The 20,600-nt window shown below is 37.0% G+C and overlaps 1 protein-coding gene and 1 long non-coding RNA gene across 7 annotated transcripts in view; both read right to left on the reverse strand.

Annotated features, from left to right (window-relative positions):
- LOC145519759 (uncharacterized) overlaps nt 1-18,451 on the reverse strand; it is a 107,180-nt gene extending 88,729 nt beyond the window's left edge. Inside the window, exon 1 of the long non-coding RNA XR_014063874.1 lies at nt 18,401-18,451. This is a non-coding gene — a long non-coding RNA (uncharacterized LOC145519759). The remainder of the gene's footprint in view (nt 1-18,400) is intronic.
- Nucleotides 1-20,600, reverse strand: part of PRKN (parkin RBR E3 ubiquitin protein ligase) — a 1,216,903-nt gene that overhangs the window by 1,116,083 nt on the left and 80,220 nt on the right. The gene's annotated exons all lie outside the window — the stretch shown is intronic.

Genomic DNA, 20,600 nt, shown 5'->3' on the forward strand with positions numbered 1-20,600 from the left:
CTTCATGAAGGAGAATTTTCAAAGTTTCAAGCTTCAGTATACTATCTTTTGTCTTTTAGTTTTGCCAGTTCCTTCTAGGCTATACACAGCCATCACTTTTCTTGAATTTCATACTACCCTTTTACTCAAAATTTTTTGATGATCATTCAATATATTTTCATAAAGACATTCTTTATCAATATTTGCATTCCTCTGGAGTATGATTAAAAATTAGATATAGAATTCTATATTTAAATTAACATTTCTCAGGTCTTTGAAGATATTGCTTGGATGGCTTCTAGGATCCAGTGTTGTTGATGAAAATCCTGCAACCGTGATAAAATGAATCAGATAATCTTATCTTTGCAGATAATCTATTTTATCCACATTAGAAGATTGTAGCATTTTCTGCTCTATCATAGGAATTTTGAAATTTCACCAAGATATGTGTAAATATAGTTCACTTTTATCCATCCTGCTTGCTAGACTTTTTAATCTGACTACTGATGCCTCTGCACAGTGATAGCCCTGATTCTGCATGCCCAAATCCCAGCCCTCTGGTTCTCCGGACTGACCATGTGATAATTTGCTTTGGGCTTTGGGACCTTTGCCTTGGCAAAGGGAAGTAACTGGAGCCTTGAAACCGCTGTATGCTTTAGAACTCCCACTCGTGCTGCCCTCAGGAGTCCTGCTGCTAAGAGAGCAAGCCACGTTTAGCTGGACGATGAGAAGCGCTCAGTTAGTCCTGTCATCACAGCCAACTGCCAGTTGTGCAATGAGTTTATTTTATATCAGTTAATCCCCAGCCAATCTTCCAGCTGCCCAGACTCACATGAGTGACTTCAGGTGAGGGAGCCAAACTTGCCCAGACCAACCAGCCAAATCACAGGCATATAAGCTAAACGACTGGTTGTTGTTTCAAGCCAGTAAGTTGTTCAGTCCTGTGTTACACAGCCAAGGTTCATTAGCACAGAGTATTTATTCAGCTTATAAAAATATTCTTTCATTAAACTGCATTATCTGCCTTTCATTCCAATTTGAGCTTCATCCAGCCCAGCATTTCGCATGATATACTCTGCATAGAAGTTAAATGAGTACGGTGACAATATACAGCCTTGATGTACTCCTTTCCTGATTTGGAACCAGTCTGTTGCTCCATGTCTGGTTCTAACTGTTGCTTCTTGAGCTGCATACAGGTTTTGCAGGAAGTAGGTAAGGCACTCTGGCACTCTCTTTAAGGATTTTCCACAGTCCAGATTTTGACTCTATTGACTCTATCTCCTGTTCTGCTTAATTTTTCTTTTTATTTTAAATTTCCTTCTTTCTGTTTTAACTGTTGGGATTAATTTTTAATTTAACTTGAAGACTAAAAACAAGCCTAACTTTCAATAATGTCCTTTCTATAAGTCTGTCCAATAAGAATTTAATTCAATAATACTATTTTCAATTTCCTGGAAATTTCTTGTTTTCTGATTGCCTCTTTTTCATAATAGCCATTTATAGCTGTAATATCCTCTCAAATCCTACTAGTGGTACTAATTAAGACTTCTTTTTTAAAGTTTCCTGTGTTCCCTGAGTTATACTTAACTCTTCTGGTACCAGTTACTCTTTTGTTCATATAAATATAGTTTTCACTTAAATATCTAATGATTCCTGATTGGCACTTTATTGTTCTAAATTAAAAAATGATAGCAACTAATAGGAAGCGTGCACTATTCCATCTCTGTATGCTGTGAAATACATTATTCCGAGAGCTCTCTCCATGGGATGAAAGGGATGTCAGCTGCCAGACTCTTCTTGAGCTTCGTGAGCAGAAAAGCAGTCAGGTGACCCCTACAACCACCAAATAAGACACGTTTCATTTTATGTGTGAAATGTTTCATGAATTTCATTCTTGGACACCTTTTCCACTTTTTTTCCACTGTTCCATGTAGAACTTAACAATCACAGGAAAAAAGGGAATTAGGCTACTGTGTTTATTCTGCTGGCTTAAACCAGAAGCACCATAATCAGTTTCACTATCAACCTCTTTCTAGGTTCTTACATGTTAGCTTCTCTGGGTCATAAATGCCTCATGCTGAGAAGAAAATTCAGGAAATTTTAGCTTTGAGAGAATACAATTTGAGAATGTTTTTTGTGTAAGGAATAATTTACTTGTACAGAATAATTTAAATTTCTAATACAGAGATTTGATAAGGATAATTTGGCTTTTCTCTTAAATTCAAAGGAATATATACCTTATAACACTTTCCAAGGGACTTCTGAAATTAGCAATTACAAAGATGAATGGTTTATTCTTTGCAAACACTGCTACACTAAACACTCTAGAATGTAAAGTTCATTTAAGCTTCCTGACACTAAATATTTCTTTTTTATGTTTCAAACTTACAAAAGCAACATAAGCTTGAAAGAAAAGCAGTAGATTAAAATAAAGTAAGGTTCTTTTCCAATGGCAACAGAGATGAATCATTTTCCAAGGAGGCTTCATCAAGGCTACAGACTGGCGGAAGAATAGTAGCCCTCACCTTCAAAGAACAAGCTAATCTTAAAACACACCCCATCTTCTGTTTAGCTTTGATGTATTAATATGTCAATTTGTCTTCAGTCTCAAGGCTGGTGCCCAAGAGGCTACAGTGATTAAAAAAAAAAAACAACAACAATGTCTTATATAAAAATGCATATCTAATAAGGCTTACTCTACTTCTATTTTAAAATAGTGATTTTAAAAAAATGTGAAAGAAGAACCTAATTTTCAAAAGAAAACCTATAGGTGAAAAGAAGAGAAGCGAAAAGTGAGAGAAAAGGAAAGATAGACCCATTTGAATGCAGAGTTCTAAAGAATAGCAAGGAGAGATAAGAAAGCCTTCCTCAGGGATCAATGCAAAGAAATAAAGCGAAACAATAGAATAGGAAAGACTAGAGATCTCTTCAAGAAAATCAGAGATACCAAGGGAAAATTTCATGCAAATATGGGCTCAAAAGGACAGAAATGGTAAGGACCTAACAGAAGCAGAAGATATTAAGAAGAGATGGCAAGAATACGCAGAAGAACTGTACAAAAAAGGTCTTCACGATCCAGATAATCACGATGGTGTGATCACTCACCTAGAGCCAGACATCCTGGAATGTGAAGTTAAGTGGGCCTTAGAAAGCATCACTACCAACAAAGCTAGTGGAGGTGATGGAATTCCAGTGGAGCTATTTCAAATCCTAAAAGATGATGCTGTGACAGTGTTGCACTCAATATGCCAGCAAATTTGGAAAACTCAGCAGTGGCCACAGAACTGGAAAAGGTCAGTTTTCATTCCAATCCCAAAGAAAGGCAATGCCAAAGAATGCTCAAACTACTGCACAATTGCACTCATCTCACATGCTAGTAAAGTAATGCTCAAAATTCTCCAAGCCAGGCTTCAGCAATACGTGAACCATGAACTTGCAGATGTTCAAGCTGGTTTTAGAAAAGGCAGAGGAACCAGAGATCAAATTGCCAACATCCGCTGGATCATCAAAAAAGCAAGAGAGTTCCGGAAAAACATCTATTTCTGCTTTATTGACTATGCCAAAGCCTTTGACTGTGTGGATCACAAGAAACTGTGGAAAATTCTTTAAGAGATGGGACTACCAGACCATCTGACCTGCCTCTTGAGAAACCTGTATGCAGGTCAAGAAGCAACAGTTAGAACTGGACATGGAACAACAGACTGGTTCCAAATAGGAAAAGGAGTCCGTCAAGGCTGTATATTGTCACCCTGCTTATTTAACTTATATGCAGAGTACATCATGAGAAACGCTGGGCTGGATGAAGCACAAGCTGGAATCAAGATTGCCAGGAGAAATATCAATAACCTCAGATATGCAGATGACACCACCCTTATGGCAGAAAGTGAAGAAAAGCTAAAGAGCCTCTTAATGAAAGTGAAAGAGGAGAGTGAAAAAGTTGGCTTAAAGCTCAACGTTCAGAAAACTAAGATCATGGCATCCGGTCCCATCACTTCATGGCAAATAGATGGGCAAACAGTGGAAACAGTGTCAGACTTTATTTTTTGGGGCTCCAAAATCACTGTTGATGGTGATTGCAGCCATGAAATTAAAAGACGTTTACTCCTTGGAAGGAAAGTTATGACCAACCTAGATAGTATATTTAAAAGCAGAGACATTACTTTGCCAACAAATGTCCGTCTAGTCAAGGCTATAGTTTTTCCAATAGTCATGTATGGATGTGAGAGTTGGACTATAAAGAAAGCTGAGCGCTGAAGAATTGATGCTTTTGAACTGTGGTGTTGGAAAAGACTCTTGAGAGTCTCTTGGACTGCAAGAAGATCCAAAAGGAGATCAGTCCTGGGTGTTCATTGGAAGGACTGATGCTGAAGCTGAAACTCCAATATTTTGGCCATCTGATGCAAAGAGGTGACTCATTTGAAAAGACCCTGATGTTGGGAAAGATTGAAGGCAGGAGGAGAAGGGGACGACAGAGGATGAAATGGTTAGATGGCATCACAGACTCAATGGACATGAGTTTGGGTAAACTCCGGGAGTTGGTGATGGACAGGGAGGCCTGGTGTGCTGCGGTTCATGAGGTCGCAAAGAGTCGGACACGACCGAGCGACTGAACTGAAAATAACCCCAAAGTGTTGTCATATTTATAAATTATATTCTAGCTGATCAGAGAATGCAATAAATAAATAAAAGTTTTAACACTAAGTTGATTAAGTCAAACTCAATTTTATAACTTTTTTTGGTGTGAAAAAATAGCTAATACATAATGCCTGACCACATGGTCTTGCAGTCCTGTTGCTAATTACCTATAAACCACTGAATAGGTTTTACAGTGGCTACTTCTTACTAACCATATTGTTCCCCTAAAAATGTATTCCTCTTTTCACACATTTTTGTTTTAACTATTGTCAAGAGCATCCATATTTTTAATAGCATATATGGCAGATGACTGGATATACAACATGACATATACATATTTAAAGGAATGATGCTTTACATTTAAATTAATGTTAATTGCTTGATAAAAGTTTCAGCAGACCAAAATATTGCAAGTTTTATTTTAGTCAACATTTAAAAATTCTTCATTAAAACCTGGCAGCCTCAAGCACAAAATGTGGCAGACAGACATTGAAATGTTGTAATAACAGTTTCTAATACAGAAAGCAATTAGCTCTTTAAAAAAAAAATCTATTTTATATAAGCCATATCTAATCTGTGACATCTGCTTTAAATAATGACAGAATTAAATTTGAATTCTGTCATACAATAAATCTAGAATTATAATTAATTTTTAAAGTACAAGCAGTTGGATAGTAGAGCAGAGGAAATGATACAAAATTAAAACTTCAAAAGTATTTAAACCCTAATAAAATCTTGACTTCTAGCCCTCCCAGGAATTTTTATAGGTTCCATTCTTTGTTCAACTGGATAAACTCTATGGCCCAGTGTAAATTCCTACTGTACCAGAATTATATCAGATTCATCACCTGCATCAACCAGGTCTGAAGGTATTTGTTGAAATATAAGGTCTATACCTTTCAACTCCAGTGTCTTACTTGTACAGTGAACACATTGATTTGTTATCACTTTAAATCATATAGCAATAGTGTATAAAAATAATAAAAAATTACTGAATATATCCAATAATTAGTTGATATCCAAAAAGCCTTTTTAACTAAAACAACTATAAATTCTTCCCTAAGCTTTTCACTGTCCTGCCAACCTAAGAGGTTTACTTCTTATTAATACTGCACAGATCTTTAGAAAAACTAATATCAATTACTTTGATTTCCCAGGCTGCCCAAACTGCTAATAGAACTTAGTAATTAAAGATATTTTAAAATGATCCTAAATCTGAGCATCTTCCCATTCAGCCTGATTAGAAGCAGCCATCAATATTAACATCAGTCGCTGACAATTCAGTATACATTTGATGTGGTAGAGGTGATCATTATCTAAAATCTCTTTCCTAAAATGTGACTATTATCTAGGGAAAAACATGTAATGGGGAATTAAGATATTTCCAGTTCCAATAACTGATTCTACCATGAATCTTGTATAAAGCCTTCACATTCAGAGGCAAAGATCTCTTTTTTGTAATATTCCATCTCACATTAAATGGCCTTGAATTCTGCCAATATTTTAAAAGGCTACTTTCTTTTATTTCCTCCCTTTCACCACAAATGCAATAAGATATCAATACATTGTGCACCGTCTTGTAAATGTGTTTGGAGGCAGGTCCCCAATCTGATGATAGGTATCCAGAATAAAATGCTATTCGGAACTGCTAACTTGTAAAGCGAAAAAAAAAAAAAAAAATCAATAGGAATCATCTAAGTCTTAAAAACAAGGGAACAAGAAAAAAGTTTTATAGAACCACTTGCCACATTTTAAAGACTATGGTCAAATTGACTAGTATAACCAAGAAATTATAGATATTGATTCTTAAGTCCTTTGGTAGAATTCTCATCATTTGCCAAAGCTTCATTCAAATATGACAGGCCATAAGACTCTGCAGCCACTGAGTGATGGTTGGAAAACTTCTATGGTATCTGAAGTTTACAGTGATCTACTTTCTAGAAAAAAAAAACAAAAGCTTTACAGCTCTAAGAGTCATCTGCTTTTTCAGAGTAGACTTCATGTCAGGTCATCTACTACTGTCCTTATAAAGTTCTAGTCTGCTGTATTAAGAAGTCTATAAGTTTAACAGACTGGTTCCAAATACTGAAAGGAGTATGTCAAGGCTTTATATTGTCACCCTGCTTATTTAGCTTATATACAGAGTACATAGTGCAAAATGCTGGGCTGGATGACTCACAAGCTGGAATTAAGATTACCAGGAGAAATATCAACAACCTCAGACATGCAGATGATACCACTCAAATGGCAGAAAGCTAAGAGGAACTAAAGAGCTTCTTGTTGAGAGTGAAAGAGGAGAGTGAAAAAACTGGCTTAAAACTCAACATTCAAAAAACAAAGATCATGGTATACAGTCCCATCACTTCATGGCAAATAGATGGGGAAACAATGGAAACAGTGAGAGACTTTATTTTGGGCTGCTTCAGAATCACTGCAGATGGTGACTGCAGCCATGAAATTAAAAGACGCTTGCTCCTTGGAAGATAAGTTATGACAAACCTAGACAGCATATTAAAAAGCCAGAGACACTGCTTTACCAACAAAGGTCCATGTAGTCAAAGCTATGGTTTTTCCAAGTCATGTATGGGTGTGAAAACTGGACTGTAAAGAAGGCTGAGCAGAATTGATGCTTTTAAACTATGGTGTTGGAGAAGACTCTTGAGAGTCCCTTGGACAACAAGGAGATCAAACCAGTCAATCCTAAAGGAAATCCAACCTGAATACTCTTTGGAGGGACTAATGCTGAAGTTAATACTTTGGCTACCTGATGCAAAGAGCCAAGTCATTGGAAAAGACCCTGATGTTGGGAAAGACTGAGGGCAGGAGGAGAAAGGGGCGGCATAGGATGAGATGGTTAGACAGCATCACTGACTGAGTGGACATAAGTTTGAGCAAACTCTGGGAGATAGTGAAGGACAGAGAAGCCTGGTGTGCTGCACTCCATGGGGTCGAAAAGAGTTGTTCACAACTTAGCAACTGAACAACAACAAATAAGTTAAATGCCAAAATTAAATTACAACTGTCAATAATCACTTACAGATGGAAGACCAATTGTCCTTATACTATAGTAACCAGCTCTTCCAACAGGAAACTGCAGTGTTAACCCTGTGACCTGCCTGGGTGTCCCTTTTAAAAGGATACTGTAAGAATTGATTTTATGTAACTATAATAAGGAAGAGAAATATGTAAACAAGACAGATGCAAAAATTGAAATGATAGACAAAAATGTGACTGAAACAAAAATTCAGTTTATCATAATAATATAAAAAATACAAGAAACTACTCTAATAATATAGTCTAATGTAATAAAAAAAAATCAAGCTAACTTCTCCATAATAGAACATATTTTATAGAAATTTTTCTGGAAAACATATGCAAAACTAACATTCAAAGGATTTGGTAGGTGCAATCCTATGTGAGAAGGATTTTTTTATTTAAAATATTAGTAGCATTAACTTTCAGTACTTAATTTATATGTTATGTGTGTATTAACTTTGAATGTATCTTTTATATCTACCTTTCAGCATTCACTGCTATTCCTTACGGCAACCCAGGTAAGTACTACAATGGTATCTCATGGTTTGAAATCAGACTAACTAAACCCTTAAATGAGGGCTTCCCCGGTGATTCAGTCTGTAAAGAGTCTGCAATGCAGGAAACCTTGGTTCGATCCTCGGGTTGGGAAGAGCCCATGGAGAAGGAAATGGCAACCCACTCCAGTATTTTTGCCTGGGAAATCCCACGGTCAGAGGAGCCTGGCAGGCTACAGACCATGGGTCGCAAGAGTCAGACGTGAGTTAGCGACTAAACCTACACTCTTAAGTGAATTGATCCATTTTACTCCTTGGGAAAATAAAGATCATACAGCCTAAGATTCTAGCTTCTAGAGAAGCTCAATTGTTTATAAAACCAGATTTATAAAACTTCATACAATTTGGCTGATTTTTCACTGCGAAAATCATATGAAGGCATGTGGAACTGGAAGCCGCAGATTGCCTAGTCTCTGCCCCCGCTCACTGACTGTAGTGTCCAGTGAATCCCACTGCTAGTGGCAGCAGCCCTGTAAGGGTCTCTCTCCCGCTTGGATCCGGAATGTTCCTGGGATGGCAGAATGAAGTGACAGAGGGAAGAAGGCCACTTATGCCAGACTAAACAAGCGAATAAATATGGCAAACTACTTTTCATCATTGCCCCAAATGTCCTAAGTAGGAGAGACATATAAACATTGGTTTACTCAACATTAATAAATAGCTTCTAAATAATTAAAAGTGGAAAAGGTTCAATGAGAAACTAGATAGTTACAAAGAAAACTACGTGCATGAAGAAATTGCTACAAGGCATAGAGGCAAGAGAACTAACTAGCATTTGGAAACAGACAAGAGTGGAGCCTGAATTTCCTTCAAGTCCTGGAACAGCTGGTATGCATTCCCGCCTCTACCCTTGGCTCTGGAACGCCAGGGGTACATCTTGGGGGCTGAGACTGTGGCCTCTGGAGAGTCTTCTCTCTGCAAGTTTCTACTTCACAGCCTGGATCACTTGAAATTGTACAGGTACGCTCTCATGACTGTCTCCTTCCAGACTCCACGTCTCTTATGGCAAAAATTTTATGTCTTATTCAGCTTGCATCGCCACCAATGGCTGACAGTGGCAGACAAATCTTTATTCAATTAAATAAATCCCCCTAGATTCCAATTGCCTCATTTGTAATATTGAAGTTTTCTGTTCCTTTCAGCTTCTATAATTCTATGATATTTTTAAATTGAAATACTGTACTCTTCCCTTAACTATTTTGCGTCTATCAAAGAACAAGGCATCTTCTGTTGTTTACCTTGATTTCTCCCTTTCATGCAAGCCAGTCCTGTGTGCTCACAAGAGACAAGTTTCATACACAATAGTTAACAGAGTAACCTTGGACATGTTGTTTATATATGGGAAAGACACAACCTTGGGTCTTGGGAAGGGTAGTCAACTGCACTCTGAGCCATGTATCCAATTTACAAAATATATAATTCAGTAATAATAATTCAATTCCCATCTTCATCACTCTCTTTCTCCCCCTCATACCCTGCCTCCTTCTCTTTCTTGATGTTTGATCATTCATAAAAATCAAATCAGTGCCAGAGAAGGATTTGATTTTTAGGGTAAAGTCATCAAAATGATTATGAGTGATGGCTCAAAAGACTCAGACTTGACTTTGCTTGACCATGCGTGAGACCATATCTGTTAATGATGATTTTCTTAGCCTACATCTCAAATGTTCTCTAACAGTAAGCTTTGTCACATTACCTCACCTTGTTATTAAATCTCTCGTATTTTATTTAAATAATACTCTTAATTTGCATTGCTCTTCCAAGGAATTTTCTTTCTTAATTTGGCTGACAGTCAGATTTTTCAAACTGTCATTATGATTTGAGAGTTTGCTGATTCTCAGTGACAGTCACATAAAGTCCAAAGGAAAACAATCTGATGATAGAGCTAATAGTCTCTGATGATTCCACTAATCGTTTTACACCAGTGGATCTGTTCCCTAGTACATGTAAGTACCTCAAGCACACGACTAATTTCAGGTTTCAGGGATTGGGGACCTGATCTATTTCGTATGGTCTGTCTAGCTGAAATCCAGGAAATATGACCTACTCTTCAGACCTACTCTACCAATCTCAATTCCTTGTGTTCACTCAGTTAGCAGTATCAGCTCTAAATCATAAAGGCATCAGGGATATTCAGAGAAAAATCTGGCTCCCAAACAAACAAACAACTACAAAGCATCCTGGGTACAAGGCGTTCCATAAGAATTCAAATGCTTCTGTGCTCTTGAGTGCTGTGACTGAAACATAGTGGAAATTATAATAAAAATCAACATTTGACACTTCCCAAATCTTAGTTACAGTTCCATATTACTTAAATATTCACACAATTTGCTCACAAAAGTTAACATTAAATTACTATAATTTTCATATGCTCCTAATTCTACTATTGGACAATACATCTTTTTTTTTTTTTAATCTCCTGTGTAAACAAGTCACCAGGAAAAAAAAAACCTCAGCCACATAAATTCATTCTACTAATCTGACATGAAATAAATACTCAACACAAATACATAAGAAGAGCAACAAATCTTTGACTAAATATGGCCGTGAAATTGTTGAGCTCTCTCCCTCTGTTGTGGAGCAATGCAGAAAACCAACCAACAAAGAAGGTTTCAAACCTCTATTTTACCAACAAGGTAACTGTGTTCAAGGGTGATGAAGAGATCATTAAAGGTAACGTGCTGTCTTGTTCAAGGCATCTTAAGGGATTTATTGGGCAAACACATGTAGATCCTAATTGTCTCTGCAGCTTCCCAAGAGACCTCGACTGTTGTAAACAGTGACATAGAATGCATGTAGTGCAAAACATAAATGAGAAGAGAAGACATGAAGAAGCAAAATATAGCTAGGGACACAGATGGTTAGACTGAGATCCCAGGGTATCAAATCTGCAAATAAACACACATGCACACACACATGCACACTCCAACTGGGGCCAAACATCCGTTATAACTCAAGAATTCTAACATCAAGAAGAGGCTTATGATAAGAAACCCTGAGCAAAGCAGATAGAAGTGAGTGAGAGCTGGACACACAGGTTTCCCGTCAGCACTGGACCAACTCTTAAGCTTTCACCTCTACTTAGACTTACTGTGAGTCCCAGAGACGTTAATTCAATTTACACAGAATCTCTAGCTTGAAATTAGGAAGAAATGAAAAACTACAATTTCATATTTGACTTCTGTATTCTCTCCTTCCCTAGAAACTGCCTTTTATTTATCAAATTAAATAGTGAAAGAGTACCTTAATTAAAAATGTTAGCAAATCCTTGTAAATTAGGGTCATTTGTTAGGTTAATGAGAAACATATTTTTCTTCATTTAGTTTCCTTAAAAGTCACTAACTTATGTCACTTGTTCTTAAATTTACTTCATCAGTATTAATTTTCATGCACTAATTTCTAATTTGTGCAATATTTTTTCTGCACAAAACTGGATTTTCAAGCCAATGGATGACAAGACTAAAACTGCTTGAAGAAAGTATCTCTAACTCAACTTCAAGTGCCACAATATAATCAGTGCAGATGATGTTTTCATAGTCTCTTTCATAGTTTCATTCATGATCAGCTAAAAAAAAAAAAAGATAAATTCTGAATTGCTGAATTGTGAAGTTCCTTCTCAACTTGTAATTTGTTTTGGTAGACACTGTATTTTCCTCTGTAAAGAATTCCACATTATTTATTTTCCTTTATGCCTAACAATAAAAGTAAAACAACAATATCCCAAAATGGTTGTCACTATTGTTCAACTCTTTGAGGCACAGAATGAATGATAAGCTTTCAAATGACTTTTTCATGATTTAATATACAATAAGTATAGACAGGTGACACAGTGGTGAACAATCCACCTGCCAACGTAGGAGACAGATGTAAGAGACTCAGTTTCAGTCCCTGGGTGGAGGTGATCTCCTGGAGCAGGAAATGGCAACCCACTCCAGTAATCTTGACTGGGAAATCCCATGGACAGAAGCCTGGCAGACAATAATCCACAGGGTCACAAAGAATTGGACACAACTGAGAGACTGAGAACGCAGAAGAATAGATAGGCTAGACCCCAAAAAACTGTTTTAGATCAACTGAAGAAAACTTTTATATTAAGGAAACAGGAAAGGCGATAGACTGTCCACATCTATACACACCCCACCTTGCACACATATCTCTCCACACCTCTGTGATTCTGACCACTAACTAGGTCAAGTTGGTCCATCTGCCTCTAGGTTATCTTGCTTCACACTACTATAAACATTCTCAAGGAAACAAAGACCTGTTTTCAATTAAATATTGTATTTAATAAAACAATGTATTTTATGTTTTCCATAATCTCACGCTTATCCCAACCTGTCTACTCCTTAGAACGCTCTACTTGGGTAAATGGCACCACCATTCCCCAGATGCTCAGCTCTGCTGCTGCTGCTAAGTCACTTCAGTCGTGTCCGACTCTGTGCGACCCCACAGACGGCAGCCCACCAGGCTCCGCAGTCCCTGGGATTCTCCAGGCAAGAACACTGGAGTGGGTTGCCATTTCCTTCTCCAGTGCATGAAAGGGAAAAGTGAAAGTGAAGTCGCTCAGTCGTGTCTGACTCTTTGCGACCCCATGGACTGCAGCCTACCAGGCTCCTCCATCCATGGGATTTTCCAGGCAAGAGTACTGGAGTGGGGTGCCATTGCCTTCTCCGTGCTCAGGTCTAGTAAAGTACAATTTTTGAAAAGGTAAAACCATGACTTACATATAAACGTCAAATAAACATGTGCCAAAAATTTCATATACTCAGTAATTAATGAGGAAAACAGAAAGATGTTAAAATCAGTTAAAATGGGAACTTGAAGAACAAGGTGCTTAAAATCAATTTAAAAAAGTAGTGTTATGATTGCTCTAATAGATACAAAGTGAGTTAATGTCCAATGGGGCGATAAATGATACATTTTTAAATCATAATATAGATCATAATATAGATCATAATCATAATTTTAAATCATAATATAGATCATAATCTATATCTTGACCTCTTCCCCTACAGTTATGAAATAGGTCAGAAAACAGAAAATCAAAGGACAAAGCCTGCACTGAACTGAAGAAACGCCTAGTAGTGCCTGCCCATTTCTATTCTTCAGAAGATTTTTCTGATATCCTTATCCCTTGATCATAAATAATCCCCACAGATTGTTCTTTAAACAGAAAGTCTAGCCTCATTAGGTTTAACCTAATTATTCAGAGATGCAATGCAGCAAGGGTCCTGGTTAAAAATACAACTCGTCTTGAGTTTGCTCTGCAAATTTAAGGCCTTACAGTACTGAGCAACTATGAAACACTGAGAATTAACTTCTCTCTGCACTTTTTGTTTAGTGTCTCTGATAGGATTAGATTCTTAAATCCTCAGTTATGTTTTTATTGTGAGTCTAGAAGACCAAGTCCAAGAGACTTTCCCCAACAGATTTCACCTTTGTCTATGCATCTGGGTGTACTTTTCTCTTCTTGGATTCCAAAATTTTCTCAGCTCTCTGATCTGGCAGGGGACCATACAAGTTATAAGGCTGGCACCGTGTAAGCCAGTTTCTACGCCAAGGTACTTGGGAGGACTCTGTAGGCATTAAACCACATTAAATAGTCTTTACACAGGCTTCCAAGGGAGTACCTCTCTCTAATAGTGAGCAATTCATACCTGATTCAATGACAATCCCTCTCAAAAGTTATATTAGTTTCACAATTGATTTTTCCAACTATATTCTGGTAAAAAGAGGGCAAGATTCTTATGAATCTATTCACCAATAATTAGATTGCCAAGTAAAGTAACAAATATCGGTAAAATTGTCATTTCTGAATCCTAAGGGACAAGTGAAAATCAGATACCATTAAAATACTTCATTTCAGTTTACCACACTAAAGTCTATTAAACTGAGACTTTGAGACATCTCAAGAAAGAGAAAGGGCTTCCTCACAGAACCACAAATAATACACCATTCAAACAGTACCAACAATACCCAGATAAATTTCTTTCATCAGTTCATTCAGTCTTTGGTGATTGTCTTGCTCCACCAGATACCACTTCATCTGCTGCTGGACTGAAGAAAGACCCGGAAGCCCTGCCTCTGTCCCTGGTATAGTCTGAGCCTTTCTAACAGTGTCCACTTGGAAGCCTGCACTCAAACTTGTCCACTCAAGTGAGGTAGCCCACAGTGCTATCCAGTTCTTCCCACAGATTCTGAGACTCTTCCGTGTTGAAAGTACAAATTCTAACCTATAACTTACAGCAGAGCCATCAGGCAAGCACTAGAGAGAACAACTCTGTTTGATAATGAGACTCATTATTGTTGTTAACTTATTATAGTAACCAATAATATCACAATGAACAAGAGTAAAATTAACACTTGGGATAGAACACATAACTATTTCATAATCTTTTCCTCTGCGAGTTAAAAACATACTAGGGACACTGACAAATATCCAGGGCCTTTTCAAAATGTGTACTATCTATAAAATATGTATATAAGTAAATAATATTTTGCTTCTATAATCTTAACCTATTGAAGGTTGACCATCTTTTCATATTTGACAACTTAACCTATGCAGTTATGACAGCTTGAGCTAATTAAGAAATACAGAACCACCAAACAAAACTCATATTTTCTTCCTATCTTTCTACTTATAAAATGAAAGAACAATATTTGTGATTGTCCAGAGGTCCTCTGGAAAAATACAAAGATAGTTTTCAGCATAAAAGATATCCTGAAAAAAATTTTTTTTTTCTAAATTTCACACCAAATCTAAGGAAGGCAAAATCAAGAATTGACAAAAAAGATTTTCTTAATTAAGATAGAAGCATGGGAGCGTAAGAATCAATACTTATTTATTTATCAAGATAAAAAAAAAAGAAGGCACAGGAGTATATGGAAACTTTGGTTCTTCACAAGTGAGGAATCATTGTTCATCACTTTTTGCTGTTGTTTGCATGTGTTTGTTTTATTTTGTCTTTGTAAACAATCAAGGACATGATGAGGTCAACACAAAGCTGAGAAAATTATTTTTGAGATACAAAATCCCTGACACAACAACAAATTACTCAGCAGGTAAAGAAGAACCTTTTCCATTCTTGGTTAATCTAAGGCCAATTTATCATTTTAACAGAGTGAGTTAATTTATAGCTTTGCCATTTGTGCAATGCTTGGTGGTAGAGTTTTTGTGAGATTCTTCCATTTCCTTATTCTCTCTTGTGAATAACCCTATCAAAACTGAGCAAATTTTACTAAAAATTTAATACATTCCATTATTTCTTATCAGATTCAGATATTACAAGGCAAGGCAGGCAAAATTCAGTTCCCTCAATGAGTCTCCATCTGGCATACTCACTCCTTCATCAACCTTCCTATGCTGGAGTTAACTAGTCCTTTAGGGAAACACTGGTCTCATTTTTTTCTTGATAAGCCAAAGAACTTAACACAGTTGTGTTCCTTTGTCATTATTGCTTCTACTAATAATATATTAGTTATGAGTTTTAACAAATTTGATAACTTCTATTTCATAGAAGGATGGTAGGTAGTGAGACCCGTCTGTCATACACAGTATTTTACCAGGTCAGCAAAGCTCATAGACATATATCACATAGTTTTCTGTAGCCACATTCCTCTCTTTCATACCTTCTAAAAGTGGCAAAAAGGAACATTCATTTATTTTTATTCATAAATTAAGAGTCAAAATTTTTTTAAAAAATTTAAATATCTTTAGCATTCATTGTTTCAGTATCCTATCTTACCAACTGAATATAACCAATTGAATATTCAACTGATATACCCAACAGAATGCAGAGTGTCAGAGAATAGCAAGGAGAGATAAGAAGGCCTTCTTCAATGAACAATGCAAAGAAATAGAGGAAAACAACAGAATGGGAAAGACCAGAGATCTCTTCAAGAAAATTGGGAATATCAAAGGAACATTTCATGCAAGAATGGGCATGATAAAGGACAGAAAAGGTAAGGACCTAACAGAGGCAGAAGAGATAAAGAGGTGGGAAGAATATACCAAAGAACTATACAAAAAAAGGTCTTAGTGACTCAGATAATTACAATGGTATGGTCATTCACCTAGTGCCAGACATCCTGGACTGTGAAGTCAAGTGGGCCTTAGGAAGCATTAGTTTGAACAAAGCTAGTAGAGGTGATGGAATTCCAGCTGAGCTATTTCAAATCCCAAAGGATGATGCTGTTAAAACGCCATACTCAACATGTCAGCAAATTTGGAAAATTCAGCAATGGCCACAGGACTGGAAAAGGTCAGTTTTCATTCCAATCCCAAAGAGCAATGCCAAAGATGTTCAAACTACCTCACAACTGAACTAATTTCACATGCTAGTAAGGTTATGCTCAAAATCCTTCAAGCTAGACTTCAGTAGTACATGAACCAAAAACTTTCAGATGTACAAGCTGGATTTAGAAAAGGCAGAGGAACCAAAGATCAAATTGCCAACATTCATTGGATCATATTACAATATACATATCGTCATGATAGAACTGCTTTCTTGTTTACTATTTTACTGCCCACTATTTCACTGCATACTGACAGTTATTCTAATATTATGACTGTCTGTGGTCCTTTTTACCTCCCTAATTGTTATGATTCTTACTACAAATCACATGAATTATCAAGGAGAGGAGGAAAGGAGGGAAGGGGACAATGAAGAGAGGAAAGGAAAGACGGAACAAAAGACAAGTCTTTATTATCTCATTCATGGAAAAGGTTGGAGGAGGAAGCACCTAACTGGAAATGCAAAAGATGAAATCTCCAATGCTATAACTGACTTCATACTTCACTGGGGTTTTTTTTGCCTTTTGGCTGCACGGTGCAGCACACAGCACCTTAGTTCCCTGACCAGGGAATGAACCCATAGCCGCTGCGTTGCAAGCACAGATTCTTAACCACTGGCCAACAGGGAACTCCCTATAATTGATTTTTGTGCATCTCCAAATAGTCGGCTCAGTTATGCATCTGAGCAGCCTACCTGCCTTACAGAAGACAGATGAGAGCAACAACAAAAGAGATCTATTACAGCTCTTCTTTTTTAGTGTTCTCTTTTACAGAATTAAAAAGAGACAGTGTCAGGTGTTCTTTAATTATTTCTTTGATACCTAGGATTTTTTTGATGTCATAGTTGTTGTCTTTTGGAAGCTAAATTGTGACTGATTTTTTAAAAAAGCATTCATAATAAAGGAGTAAGTAACCAGTCAGATATAATTAAGAGATTACATCAATCTCACTCCTAAGTGTCTCATCAAAAGATTCTCACACACATACACAAAAGAACCAGTCTTGTTATTTCCAGAGCAATTGCTCATAAACTTTCTAAAGCAGATCCCAGTTTTCCTAGGCAAAATAAAGATATCAAATATGTGAAATAAATAAAAGTTATTTTTGTTTAAAATAGCCCTTACTATCCTAAAAAGTAAAGAGCTACAAGGAAAACAAAACAAGAATGGTTCACATTTCTACAGTCAAGAACAGAAAGTACACAAGTAAAACAAAGCTGATTAGGAAACTCAAGTAGCATAGAAAGTTATAGAATAAAAAGTCAAACTTACTCCCCTACCCCTCTGGGCAGCGTCTTCAAGGGTTAACACTATTAGCAATTTCTTGTCATTCCATCTAGAATAATTTTTATACATTCATCCAAATACATTTATCTCAAAGATAGTATTTTGCTAACTAAATTTATGAAAATAAACCAAGGAGAATATAGAGTCCATTTTTTGAGCAAAAGCTTATTATGGAGTCAAATGTCACAGAGGACAATTGTGGACTCAAGAAATTCTAACATTCCTTTTAGTTAGGTAGTTAAATTTGGTTACTTAATATTACAAGTCTGTATTCAAACACATGAGCAGCTACACTATTAATATAAATTGGTTTTAGCAGCCTGTCTTAAAAATCTCAAATACAGAAATCTAAATGAGATGGAATAAGTTTGGTTTCAAAGTTCAATTACTAATAATATACAGAAGTTGGTTGAATTATTTACTTGTGAATATAATTCAAACAAACAAAAACGCTCAGACCTTTGAGCAAGCATTAAGCTAACATTTTACATTCACTTTTTGTTGTACAGCTCACTAAGATGTGCCAGAGGTCAGTAGGCCTTCTTGCTGCTCACTTAGGAAATAGAAAACTTACACATCTATGCTCAGTGTAATCACAATCTCACAATTTTCAATACCTTTGATTACTTTTCTTGCCTGTGTCGCCTCTCATCCATTTCATCACTTCTCTGTTGCAACAAATAATATGGAGAAATGCTTTGAGTTCCTGTTATATAACACCATGTTAGAGTTCCCAGTTCTAGGGATCAGAGTCAGACCTCTGCCACCCTTGCAACTACACCTGCAACGCGGGAGACCTGGGTTGGATCCCTGGGTTGGGAAGATACCCTGGAAAAGGGAAAGGCTACCCATTCCAGTCTTCTGGCCTGGAGAATTCCATGGACTGTGTAGTCCATGGGCTCGTAAAGAGTCAGACATGACTGAGCGACTTTCACTTTCTGCTACTGTAGCACAAAATAATTGTCTGTGGAGCAAAATGTATTGATCACTAGAAAGTATCCCAAATATTCCCCTATACACCCTCTCCTCAACTATTTCCAGAAAGATCACAGCATTTCCATCCTAAAATTAAGAACTATTTGAGGCTACAAGTAAGAAGGAGACTAGAGACAGAAAATGACACACTGCATAACTTAAGACAAGAACATCAAACATCACATGTGCCTACTTGGCAAGATCAAGACAGCTTTCTCCTAAAAGCTTCAAAATGCTCTGCCTTAAGAACATACTTTATACCACATTTTCATAACATATACTCTCTGCCCTGAGATTTTACATTATGCTACATGAGATTACAACAGTCAGTCTCCCTGTATTTACAAGAATTCTTTCTATATGCAACTCTTCTGAGGAAATTAAAGTCTTGGTTATCTTTTACTCTAAAAAATCATATTAATACTGTGTGAGGAAGCTCCTTAGCTTGGCTCACAATGTAGATATGAGTATGTACAAACATACTGTAGCTAACTTTTATCTGTTGCCTTGGCTAGGCGGTGGTGTCCAGCTGTTTGATCAAACATTCATCTAGATGCAGCTGTGAAGATTATTTTGTAGTTGTGATTAACATCTGCAATCAGCTGACTTTAAGTAAAGGAAACTGTCCTCCACAATGTAGATGGACCGCCTACAGTCAGTTAAAGATCTTAACAGCAAAAAACCTGAGATTTCCTGGAAAAGGAATTCTTCCTTAATTCTGTCACATAAAATTGCTGCCTGAGTTTCCAGCCTGCTGGCCTGCCCTAAAAATGTCAGACTTGCCAGGCCTCATAGTCATGTGAGCCAATTCTTTAAAATAAATCTTATTACATCTCTCTTATTATATCTATCTAATCTTGGCTCTGTTTCTCTGGAACCCCAACTGATACACATATCAAATCTCTGTCAACACAATATTTAACACATATTTATTGAGGGCATTTATGTGTCAGATACTGTTCTAGGTGGGATTCCCAGGTGGCTCAGTGGTAAAGAATCCGCCTGCCAAAGTGGGAGACCTGGGTTTGATCTCTGGGTCAGGGAAGATCCCCTGGAGAAGGAAATGCCAACCTACTCCAGTATTCTTGCCTGCAGAATCCCATGGACAGAGGAACCTAGCGGGCTACAGCCTATAGTGTCACAAGAGTTGGACATGACTTAGCGACTAAAGAACAACTCTTCTAGGTGATGGTGATATAATAACAGAACTGACAAAAGTCTCTATGTCCACAGAGCTCATACTTTAATTGTACTGAGATGAGAAGTTAAATTTTTAGGTAAAGTGACCATGTGATTTATCACACAATCCAGGACACTTTAAGGGTGAAATGGGGCACAAGTAATAATTATGCCAGGACAGCATGCCTAAACCATAAATATTCTGGACAAATCAACCTGATACAGATCTCCTTAACCTTTGGTAAACTTTGGGCCTATCTTCCCCAAAGGACAATGTATTTGGTTAAGTACAGAGAGCCAAAGAAGTATATAATTAATCAAGGTTGAGTCACAGACCTACAAGGACCTCATATTCACGGTGCTGTGGGTTCATATTCCAGTTATGCCTAGATCAATTACAGATTATACAAAGCATTCAACTTTTATGAGTCTTAATCATGCCATTTAGAAATCGATATATTAATGAGAACTAATGAGAATCTGTAAATCATGTATGAAAGGAGTTGTGACATGACAGACATTCAATAAAGAATATATAAAAATAGATTGGCAGTATTCCCCAGTGGTCCAGTGGTTAACAGTCTGCCTTGCAATGCGAGGGAAACCAGCTCAATCCCCAGTCTGGGAGGGTCCCACATGACACGAAGCAACTAAGCCCGTGTG

The sequence above is a fragment of the Giraffa tippelskirchi genome, chromosome 9, assembly GCF_054371585.1.
Source record: "Giraffa tippelskirchi isolate mGirTip1 chromosome 9, T2T-mGirTip1v1.2.pri, whole genome shotgun sequence".
Lineage (NCBI taxonomy): Eukaryota > Metazoa > Chordata > Mammalia > Artiodactyla > Giraffidae > Giraffa > Giraffa tippelskirchi.